Here is a 12,606-nt window from a genome sequence, read left to right on the forward strand (position 1 = left end):
TTCACCTATGATGACCCACAACAGTGTGGGTGAGGTCTCCTAATATCCACTCTGTTGTTCCGATGACTAGGTCGCTGGGGTGGCAGAGTGGGCTAATGAACGGTGATGGATTAAACCCAGATCTGTTGACTGGGTGCGAGTGTTTGATTGGTTCAGATGCTCCGTCCATCACCACCCCCTTTTGTACCGCTTTGTTCGCCATAAGTTGGCAGGGTATGCTCAGACGTGAGTCCCTTGCTCACTTTGCCACTGGATTCAAGCAAGCCTGCCTGAAGACGGCTGAAATGCCAGAATGCTGGTTTCCGGTCCAGGGAAGGCATGGCTTGGCAGTTCGGGCTGGACTGTTCCCATGAGGCACAGGGTCAGACTGATTTGCATATGGCCATGTCTGAACTGGGGTGGCAGAGTGGGCTAAAGAACAGTGATGGATTAAACCCAGATCTGTTGACTGGGTGTGAGTGTTTGATTTGTTCAGATGCTCCGTCCATCACCACCCCCGTTTGTACCGACTAGGTCGCTGAAGCAGAGATTTTTAAAAAATTTGTTTTTACTATCATAGCATCTTTAGCAATTTAATGGTACAGTTTTGCTCAACTTCATGGGCGTCAAAACACTTTAGTCTTGATAACCCAATGCCATTGCTTACATCAGAATGCAATACAAACCGAATATGAAACTAACTAAACTGAGCCTCTTACAAATAAAAGATACTTTCCCAGCGGGGGAAATATATAGCTCTTTGGGTTCCTATATTTTGTTACAGAGCATGATAAAGGAAAGCCACTCTTGAGTCTGATACACTTGGCTCTCTTGCAGTTGATCACAGACCCTGACTCACACTGTTTAGCGCCTGTATATATAATGCAATGATGGTTGTAAGAACAGGGGTGGATGACAAGAAAGCTCTGTGACGGAGTCCTTTGGTATTGCAATATCGGATGACCAGTGGGCTTCTTGCTGCACACACTCTTCATATCGTATTATACAGGTATCCATAAGGTATAATACATGGAAATGGGCATGGTATAATTTATCCTGGATGTAGACACCCCATGTGTGAGGTACCATTACTTGAAGGCAGAATAAAGTTAGAGACTTACTGGCAGTGCATTTCCCAAAAACTTCCAGAGCTGTCAATTCTGATTGGTTACGACCTTTGTCCCTAACCTTTACAAGGTTATGCCAATGATGTCCCATCCTCAATATGTAGGTTTCACACACACTGTTTTGAGGACTCAAAGAAAGGAATTTGTGAGCCAGGGAAAGGGCCCACAACCTGTCGTCACTGAATGGGTAAGATATGTGGTTTACTCTAATGCAGACCCCTATAGCACTCTGCTACCCCTTGACCGAGAGACATATGAGCCCACTTTCATAGTTTAACATGAGGAGAACTGAACTAATCCATGATATGCACTATTCCGATAACCTTTTGGTTTGCATAGCATCGGACTGATATGCTGCAGAATGTTATTTTGTAGGCAATTCTGACATTTCTTGAATAAAAGTTGCATTCACTTTTTTGCATCCACAGCCAGATACTACTTGATGCCCCAGAAACTGCACACTCCAGTAATTGCTGAAAAGGTAAATGCATCATCCTTGCGGGAAACTGACTGTGCACTCTGTAATTATCAGGGCATTTGGTTTAATATTTGTCATTAACCATTCTCAATGTGGGGAGTTTTGTTATTTTCCCTTACCGACAATGAAAAGAAAACGTTTTAAAAAGAACCAATGTTCTGAGTTAACACTGCTTTATTCCCTCTTCCTGCTCCTTCAAAACACAAAACATTTTTATTAATATTCTTACAATTACCAACATTTCAGAAATTTTAGCAACTTTATCTCTTATTTTGAACTTGTTTTGTCCAAATTGGAGCTGCGAATCGTTCTGAGGCATATATGTATTTAAATGTGTCAGATTATTCATTAACAGCCATCAAAAAGAGAGGGAGGGAAAATGTAGTAAATACACTCTTAGTCCCCAACAATATAGTTAAAAAAAAAAAAAGTGTAATTCCTGTAACCAAAACCAAGAAAGCATGGACAAAAGAACACAAATCCTACTAGGTTTGTATTGAAGGGCCTCACTCACCAACCCGGTTGGTGACATGCTTATTCATTGGGCCCCACCGGGAGAGGCCGAATGCCTCCCCAGTATGCGACAACGCCAGATTTACTCCGGAGCAGGTTTTTTGTGAAGTGACAAGTGAATTAGTGGTAGTGTTATTTAAGTTAAAAATGTCTGAATTGTGTCACAAAAATAATTTAATTGGGTAATCAATTAGACATGTTAAAAACAATGGGTCGGAAGGGGGCCAAATAGATTGTTTGGCTACTTCCTTTTAAGAGAGATCAGGTCAACATGTTTCTTCCATTTACGGTGTAAATTTACCTGGCATCGGTCAGGACCAAAGTGAACTATACCTCGGTGGTATGGGCGCGGTAAGGCCCACCCTAACCTGAGGGCGTGTGTGTGAAAAAGTGTAACAAAGCGCAAGGAAAAAAAGGAATCCTTTTTGAGGTAACCTCAAGGTCAGAGGAACCAATTGCACCTGTAAAGGAAGACGACAAAGACACACATAAAGATGGTCTCAACACACTCTTTTGTCACACATTCATCAAGAGTCCAGGTTCCGCTGGATTACCTAATTGGCCTTCCGTCAGCGGAACCGATAGCAGACCAGGCTGATTAAAATTCCCCCAGATAGTCTTACATCTACAATCCCAAGATAGGACTATTTCTTGGCTTTTTATGAATGTGTACATAGTTCTAATATTAATAATCCTGTATGTCCTGCTAAAGCCCATTGACTTGCAGGCAAGCAGTCGGTTGAAACATGCGGACATTAAGCAGGGTGACAGACAGACTACTAGTCACTCATACTCCTCATCTATTTTTAATCCGATTTTTGATACCCTCCAATAAAAGAACAACATTTGGGTTTACTAAATATCTGGAACCCAGTTATGCCAAGTAATTATTATTAAGAACCCCCTCACTCAGAGTTGATTCCTTCCTGATAGTACTCTCTTATCAAAGTGAGGTGAGTTCACCTATGATGACCCACAACAGTGTGGGTGAGGTCTCCTAATATCCACTCTGTTGTTCCGATGACTAGGTCGCTGGGGTGGCAGAGTGGGCTAATGAACGGTGATGGATTAAACCCAGATCTGTTGACTGGGTGTGAGTGTTTGATTGATTCAGATGCTCCGTCCATCACCACCCCCTTTTGTACCGCTTTGTTCGCCATAAGTTGGCAGGGTATGCTCAGACGTGAGTCCCTTGCTCACTTTGCCACTGGATTCAAGCAAGCCTGCCTGAAGACGGCTGAAATGCCAGAAACCGGTCCTAGGATGCTTGTTTCCGGTCCAGGGAAGGCATAGCTTGGCAGTTCAGGCTGGACTGTTCCCATGAGGCACAGGGTCAGACTGATTTGCATATGGCCATGTCTGAACTGGGGTGGCAGAGTGGGCTAAAGAACAGTGATGGATTAAACCCAGATCTGTTGACTGGGTGTGAGTGTTTGATTTGTTCAGATGCTCCGTCCATCACCACCCCCGTTTGTACCGACTAGGTCGCTGAAGCAGAGATTTTTAAAAAATTTGTTTTTACTATCATAGCATCTTTAGCAATTTAATGGTACAGTTTTGCTCAACTTCATGGGCGTCAAAACACTTTAGTCTTGATAACCCAATGCCATTGCTTACATCAGAATGCAATACAAACCGAATATGAAACTAACTAAACTGAGCCTCTTACAAATAAAAGATACTTTCCCAGCGGGGGAAATATATAGCTCTTTGGGTTCCTATATTTTGTTACAGAGCATGATAAAGGAAAGCCACTCTTGAGTCTGATACACTTGGCTCTCTTGCAGTTGATCACAGACCCTGACTCACACTGTTTAGCGCCTGTATATATAATGCAATGATGGTTGTAAGAACAGGGGTGGATGACAAGAAAGCTCTGTGACGGAGTCCTTTGGTATTGCAATATCGGATGACCAGTGGGCTTCTTGCTGCACACACTCTTCATATCGTATTATACAGGTATCCATAAGGTATAATACATGGAAATGGGCATGGTATAATTTATCCTGGATGTAGACACCCCATGTGTGAGGTACCATTACTTGAAGGCAGAATAAAGTTAGAGACTTACTGGCAGTGCATTTCCCAAAAACTTCCAGAGCTGTCAATTCTGATTGGTTACGACCTTTGTCCCTAACCTTTACAAGGTTATGCCAATGATGTCCCATCCTCAATATGTAGGTTTCACACACACTGTTTTGAGGACTCAAAGAAAGGAATTTGTGAGCCAGGGAAAGGGCCCACAACCTGTCGTCACTGAATGGGTAAGATATGTGGTTTACTCTAATGCAGACCCCTATAGCACTCTGCTACCCCTTGACCGAGAGACATATGAGCCCACTTTCATAGTTTAACATGAGGAGAACTGAACTAATCCATGATATGCACTATTCCGATAACCTTTTGGTTTGCATAGCATCGGACTGATATGCTGCAGAATGTTATTTTGTAGGCAATTCTGACATTTCTTGAATAAAAGTTGCATTCACTTTTTTGCATCCACAGCCAGATACTACTTGATGCCCCAGAAACTGCACACTCCAGTAATTGCTGAAAAGGTAAATGCATCATCCTTGCGGGAAACTGACTGTGCACTCTGTAATTATCAGGGCATTTGGTTTAATATTTGTCATTAACCATTCTCAATGTGGGGAGTTTTGTTATTTTCCCTTACCGACAATGAAAAGAAAACGTTTTAAAAAGAACCAATGTTCTGAGTTAACACTGCTTTATTCCCTCTTCCTGCTCCTTCAAAACACAAAACATTTTTATTAATATTCTTACAATTACCAACATTTCAGAAATTTTAGCAACTTTATCTCTTATTTTGAACTTGTTTTGTCCAAATTGGAGCTGCGAATCGTTCTGAGGCATATATGTATTTAAATGTGTCAGATTATTCATTAACAGCCATCAAAAAGAGAGGGAGGGAAAATGTAGTAAATACACTCTTAGTCCCCAACAATATAGTTAAAAAAAAAAAAAGTGTAATTCCTGTAACCAAAACCAAGAAAGCATGGACAAAAGAACACAAATCCTACTAGGTTTGTATTGAAGGGCCTCACTCACCAACCCGGTTGGTGACATGCTTATTCATTGGGCCCCACCGGGAGAGGCCGAATGCCTCCCCAGTATGCGACAACGCCAGATTTACTCCGGAGCAGGTTTTTTGTGAAGTGACAAGTGAATTAGTGGTAGTGTTATTTAAGTTAAAAATGTCTGAATTGTGTCACAAAAATAATTTAATTGGGTAATCAATTAGACATGTTAAAAACAATGGGTCGGAAGGGGGCCAAATAGATTGTTTGGCTACTTCCTTTTAAGAGAGATCAGGTCAACATGTTTCTTCCATTTACGGTGTAAATTTACCTGGCATCGGTCAGGACCAAAGTGAACTATACCTCGGTGGTATGGGCGCGGTAAGGCCCACCCTAACCTGAGGGCGTGTGTGTGAAAAAGTGTAACAAAGCGCAAGGAAAAAAAGGAATCCTTTTTGAGGTAACCTCAAGGTCAGAGGAACCAATTGCACCTGTAAAGGAAGACGACAAAGACACACATAAAGATGGTCTCAACACACTCTTTTGTCACACATTCATCAAGAGTCCAGGTTCCGCTGGATTACCTAATTGGCCTTCCGTCAGCGGAACCGATAGCAGACCAGGCTGATTAAAATTCCCCCAGATAGTCTTACATCTACAATCCCAAGATAGGACTATTTCTTGGCTTTTTATGAATGTGTACATAGTTCTAATATTAATAATCCTGTATGTCCTGCTAAAGCCCATTGACTTGCAGGCAAGCAGTCGGTTGAAACATGCGGACATTAAGCAGGGTGACAGACAGACTACTAGTCACTCATACTCCTCATCTATTTTTAATCCGATTTTTGATACCCTCCAATAAAAGAACAACATTTGGGTTTACTAAATATCTGGAACCCAGTTATGCCAAGTAATTATTATTAAGAACCCCCTCACTCAGAGTTGATTCCTTCCTGATAGTACTCTCTTATCAAAGTGAGGTGAGTTCACCTATGATGACCCACAACAGTGTGGGTGAGGTCTCCTAATATCCACTCTGTTGTTCCGATGACTAGGTCGCTGGGGTGGCAGAGTGGGCTAATGAACGGTGATGGATTAAACCCAGATCTGTTGACTGGGTGTGAGTGTTTGATTGATTCAGATGCTCCGTCCATCACCACCCCCTTTTGTACCGCTTTGTTCGCCATAAGTTGGCAGGGTATGCTCAGACGTGAGTCCCTTGCTCACTTTGCCACTGGATTCAAGCAAGCCTGCCTGAAGACGGCTGAAATGCCAGAAACCGGTCCTAGGATGCTTGTTTCCGGTCCAGGGAAGGCATAGCTTGGCAGTTCAGGCTGGACTGTTCCCATGAGGCACAGGGTCAGACTGATTTGCATATGGCCATGTCTGAACTGGGGTGGCAGAGTGGGCTAAAGAACAGTGATGGATTAAACCCAGATCTGTTGACTGGGTGTGAGTGTTTGATTTGTTCAGATGCTCCGTCCATCACCACCCCCGTTTGTACCGACTAGGTCGCTGAAGCAGAGATCTTTAAAAAGTTGTTTTTACTATCATAGCATCTTTAGCAATTTAATGGTACAGTTTTGCTCAACTTCATGGGCATCAAAACACTTTAGTCTTGATAACCCAATGCTATTGCTTACATCAGAATGCAATACAAACCGAATATGAAACTAACTAAACTGAGCCTCTTACAAATAAAAGATACTTTCCCAGAGGGGGAAATATATAGCTCTTTGGGTTCCTATATTTTGTTACAGAGCATGATAAAGGAAAGCCACTCTTGAGTCTGATACACTTGGCTCTCTTGCAGTTGATCACAGACCCTGACTCACACTGCTTAGTGCCTGTATATATAATGCAATGATGGTTGTAAGAACAGGGGTGGATGACAAGAAAGCTCTGTGACGGAGTCGTTTGGTATTGCAATATCTGATGACCAGTGGGCTTCTTGCTGCACACACTCTTCATATCGTATTATACAGGTATCCATAAGGTATAATACATGGAAATGGGCATGGTATAATTTATCCTGGATGTAGACACCCCATGTGTGAGGTACCATTACTTGAAGGCAGAATAAAGTTAGAGACTTACTGGCAGTGCATTTCCCAAAAACTTCCAGAGCTGTCAATTCCGATTGGTTACGACCTTTGTCCCTAACCTTTACAAGGTTATGCCAATGATGTCCCATCCTCATTATGTAGGTTTCACACACACTGTTTTGAGGACTCAAAGAAAAGAATTTGTGAGCCAGGGAAAGGGCCCACAACCTGTCGTCACTGAATGGGTAAGATATGTGGTTTACTCTAATGCAGACCCCTATAGCACTCTGCTACCCCTTGACCGAGAGACATATGAGCCCACTTTCATAGTTTAACATGAGGAGAACTGAACTAATCCATGATATGCACTATTCCGATAACCTTTTGGTTTGCATAGCATCGGACTGATATGCTGCAGAATGTTATTTTGTAGGCAATTCTGACATTTCTTGAATAAAAGTTGCATTCACTTTTTTGCATCCACAGCCAGATACTACTTGATGCCCCAGAAACTGCACACTCCAGTAATTGCTGAAAAGGTAAATGCATCATCCTTGCGGGAAACTGACTGTGCACTCTGTAATTATCAGGGCATTTGGTTTAATATTTGTCATTAACCATTCTCAATGTGGGGAGTTTTGTTATTTTCCCTTACCGACAATGAAAAGAAAACGTTTTAAAAAGAACCAATGTTCTGAGTTAACACTGCTTTATTCCCTCTTCCTGCTCTTTCAAAACACAAAACATTTTTATTAATATTCTTACAATTACCAACATTTCAGAAATTTTAGCAACTTTATCTCTTATTTTGAACTTGTTTTGTCCAAATTGGAGCTGCGAATCGTTCTGAGGCATATATGTATTTAAATGTGTCAGATTATTCATTAACAGCCATCAAAAAGAGAGGGAGGGAAAATGTAGTAAATACACTCTTAGTCCCCAACAATATAGTTAAAAAATAAATTAAAAAAGTGTAATTCCGGTAACCAAAACCAAGAAAGCATGGACAAAAGAACACAAATCCTACTAGGTTTGTATTGAAGGGCCTCACTCACCAACCCGGTTGGTGACATGCTTATTCATTGGGCCCCACCGGGAGAGGCCGAATGCCTCCCCAGTGTGCGACAACGCCAGATTTACTCCGGAGCAGGTTTTTTGTGAAGTGACAAGTGAATTAGTGGTAGTGTTAGTAAGTTAAAAATGTCTGAATTGTGTCACAAAAATAATTTAATTGGGTAATCAATTAGACATGTTAAAAACAATGGGTCGGAAGGGGGCCAAATAGATTGTTTGGCTACTTCCTTTTAAGAGAGATCAGGTCAACATGTTTCTGCCATTTACGGTGTAAATTTACCTGGCATCGGTCAGGACCAAAGTGAACTATACCTCGGTGGTATGGGCGCGGTAAGGCCCACCCTAACCTGAGGGCGTGTGTGTGTGAAAAAGTGTAACAAAGTGCAAGGAAAAAAAGGAATCCTTTTTGAGGTAACCTCAAGGTCAGAGGAACCAATTGCACCTGTAAAGGAAGACGACAAAGACACACATAAAGAGAAGACAAAACATACAATTAGCTTTTGTTCTCTCTGTTGAGCATATTCGAGGTCTCCCATGCTCTTGATTTATTTAGTGCTCAGGTTTTGAAGATCACAGTCCAATTATTAGCTGTATTGCCTAATAAAAGACAACGTGATACTGCCTGGCCTGAGTGATCAGACCATGGCCGGTGCAGGTTTAGTTTTACAAAAGAGTAGACTAATAAAAACACCTGTACGCCTCCAGGGCGTTTAGCGGTACATTGAGTGGTTTATAAATCAACGGACCCGAAATGGCCAGTGAGCAACACGTTGTGTCAAATGCAAATTAAAACCACATGCACAATTGCTTTAAAATTTCTCACTTGTGGGGTGAGAAAATCTCACACCATGGGTCACTGGAGGGGGATGGTGGCGAAATTGGCACACCCTATAGGAAGAAAACAGAGTAGATGCTTTACATAGATAGTATGTTAAAAAGTTACAAAATACCCAGCGCAAAGTACTTAGCTGATGGTGGACGCAGGAGCCTTACGCCCTCGTCGCCAGGCACCCGCTCGGTACCTGCATCCAACCCTCTGAAACCGGACCCCGAAGATGGGCGGTATCGGAGGGGCTGTTGTATATAACAGCAAAGGGTAATGGTGTACACGTGATTTCCGGATAGGTGGTGGGCGTGGCCGCGTCGGCAAACGTCCCACCAGCCAATCACTGGGCACGTAAAGGAGGAGACTGGCGCTGGTGCAGAAAAAAAGGCCTTTAGTTTCAATTTCCTGAAAAAATCTGTCAGCTCACAGTGCAGTTTAAATTTGTCTGGTTTGGCTGTTGGGACGAACCCCAGGCCCTACACAAAAATAAAATACCCCTACCAGGTAGACCCATCGTTTCAGGGATCGGTTCACTTTTAGAACCACAGTGGCGTTTCTGCGACTACTTCCTGAAACCAATTATTCAGAATAATCCTACATATTTGAAGGACATCAAGAGTCTTCTACAACTTCTACAAGATGTAACATTTGAAGAGGGTTCGGTGACACTCGTAACCCTTGACATAGAAAGTCTATACACAAGCATTCCCCAGGACGATACCATCAAGGTCCTGGGAACAGCTCTAGACTTTGTCCTTTGGGATTATCAAACACCCAAGAAATTCATTCTGGATTGCGCCACTCTGGCCTTGAAAGAAATTCTTTTTTTTTTTAATACAATTCAAACTTTTTCTCCAATGTACAGGGACTTCAATGGGCAGTACTTTTGCCCCGAGTGTGGCCGGACTTTATGTCTATGATTTTGAAGCCAAGCACATCTTACCTGTGAATAGCCCTTTTGTCTCCTCCATAGCTTTATGGAGGAGGTATATTGACGATGTGCTCCTGATCTGGAAGGGCGGAGATTCTCTACTCGAAGATTTTTTTAATTGGATCAATACCCTGGATCTAAATTTGAAATTTACCCATACCAAGAGCCAACTGGAAGTGGTGTTCTTGGACGTAGTAATTACAATCAATGGTACGGCGCTCACTACAAAAACACACTATAAACCCACTGCAAAAAACAACCTCCAGGAATTTTCCAGTTTCCATCCCCGGCCACTTAGGGAGAACCTACCATATGGCCAATACTTGAGAATCAGGCGTAATTGCAGTGATGTGAAAGATTTTCGGGAACAGGCTTCCGGCCTAACATCCAGACTTCAAGCAAGAGGATACCGGGACAAGATTTTGAATAAAGGATACAAAAGAACCTGCAACCAACCCTGCGAAGCCTTACTAGAAGACAGTATGAGGCAACCCCCAGATGTTCCCCATACCTGTGTAACCACATACAGCAGTCTATCCAATGCTATGAAGAAGTCCATTAATAAGAACTGGAGGATCATTACAAGTACCAACAAGACCTGGAAGAAACCCTTGTTCTCCTTTAAGAAGGGACGGAGCCTGAAGGACTCATTAGTCCATACACGACCGAAGGAAACCACACTGATGGGAGAGCGATCTATCACTGACACCTGGGGCCTACCAAGAGTTACTGGCCATTTCCCAGACTGTAGTGTTTGCCATTTGACTAACACAAAACATCTGGATTTGGAACAAGGGAAAGTATGGACGCAACGGGCTCATACAAATTGTAATTCTACCAATGTGGTCTACCTTATCACGTGCTCTTGCCAACTAAGGTACATTGGAATGACTACTCGGAAAATCAAGCAGAGAGTCTGCGAACATAGATGCAACATTAGATGTCGCCGAGTAACAACCAAGATGAGCGAACATTTCATCCAGATGAATCATACCACTAATGATCTTAAGCGGACTATCATCGAACAAATAAGAACTGGTAAAGACATTCCATGCAAACTTTGAGAAAGAGCAAAGATGGGTTTACCGGGTGGGGACCCATATCCGCGGCCTGAATGACGACATTCCTTGGGCTACAGTATTCAGATAGGATCTGGAACCTTTCAAGCTCTCTTACCCAGGGATATCATACAAGAGTTGCCAAAATAACAGGTCCCCCAAAATAACCATTAAGACCAGTTATAGCCGTCCGACATATCATTAGGACCTAAAACGGTCTTCCCTTTCAACGGGATTTCAGACATCCTCTGTTCCCCCAATATATCTAGAAAATTTAATTCTGCATATCAATAGGCTACCCAATGTCTTACAAAACCGGGCCTCCTTTGCCCTCTAAAATGTGTTTCATATCTGCAAACATGCAGTAACCATTAACCCCGTTCTGCCGCAATGTACGCTGTTTTTCTGATTTCCCTGAAATGTTTGGTTTCACTCCTGGCTATTAATACTCCTCCACCAGCTTAAATTTTTCCATTACTCCATATTAAAAAATTGTTTTTCATCAGGCTTTATAAAATAGACTAACCACCTTCTGAACCAGCACTTTTGGCCCGTTTTGAAATATGCGAGCAATATCAGTAAAATGAACCACTCGCAGTAACATGTATACACTCACGGTAATGTGTATACATGTAACAATAAAGTTTTAATTTCTCTTTGTGGGTCAGACGGTCTAGTGTTTTTCTGCACCAGCACCCGTCTCCTCCTTTACGTGCCCAGTGATTGGCTGGTGGGACGTTTGCCGACGCGGCCACGCCCACCACCTATCCGGAAATCGCACGTTCACCATTATCCTTGGCCGTTATATACAACAGCCCCTTCGATACCGGCCATCTTCAGGGTCCGGTTTCAGAGGTTTTGTTGCAGGTACCGAGCGGGTGCCTGGCGACGAGGGCGTAAGTCTCCTGCGTCCACCATCAGCTAAGTACTTTGCGCTGGGTATTTTGTAACTTTTTAACATACTATCTAAGTAAAGCATCTACTCGGTTTTCTTCCTATAGGGTGTGCCAATTTCGCCAACCCCCCCTCCCGTGACCCATGATGTGAGATTCTCACCCCACAAGTGAGAAATTTTAAAGCAATTGTGCATGTGGTTTTGATTCGCATTTGACACGTCGTGTTGCTCACTGGCCATTTCGGGTCCATTGATTTATAAACCACTCAATGTACAGCTAAATGCCCTGGAGGCATACAGGTGTTTTTAATAGTCTACTTTTTTTTTCTTTAAACTAAACATGCACCGGCCATGGTCTAATCACTCAGGCCAGGCAGTATCACGTTGTCTTTTATTAAGCAATACAGCTAATAATTGGAAGGTGATCTTCACAACCTGAGCACTAAATAAATCAAGAGCATGGGAGACATCGAACATGCTCAACACAGAGAACAGAAGCTAATTGCATGTTTTGTCTTCTCTTTATGTGTGTCTTTGTTGTCTTCCTTTACAGGTGCAATTGGTTCCTCTGACCTTGAGGTTCCCTCAAAAAGGATTCCTTTTTTTCCTTGAACTTTGTTACACTTTTTCACACACACG

The sequence above is a fragment of the Lissotriton helveticus genome, chromosome 2_2 (assembly GCF_964261635.1).
Source record: "Lissotriton helveticus chromosome 2_2, aLisHel1.1, whole genome shotgun sequence".
Classification (NCBI taxonomy): Eukaryota; Metazoa; Chordata; class Amphibia; order Caudata; family Salamandridae; genus Lissotriton; species Lissotriton helveticus.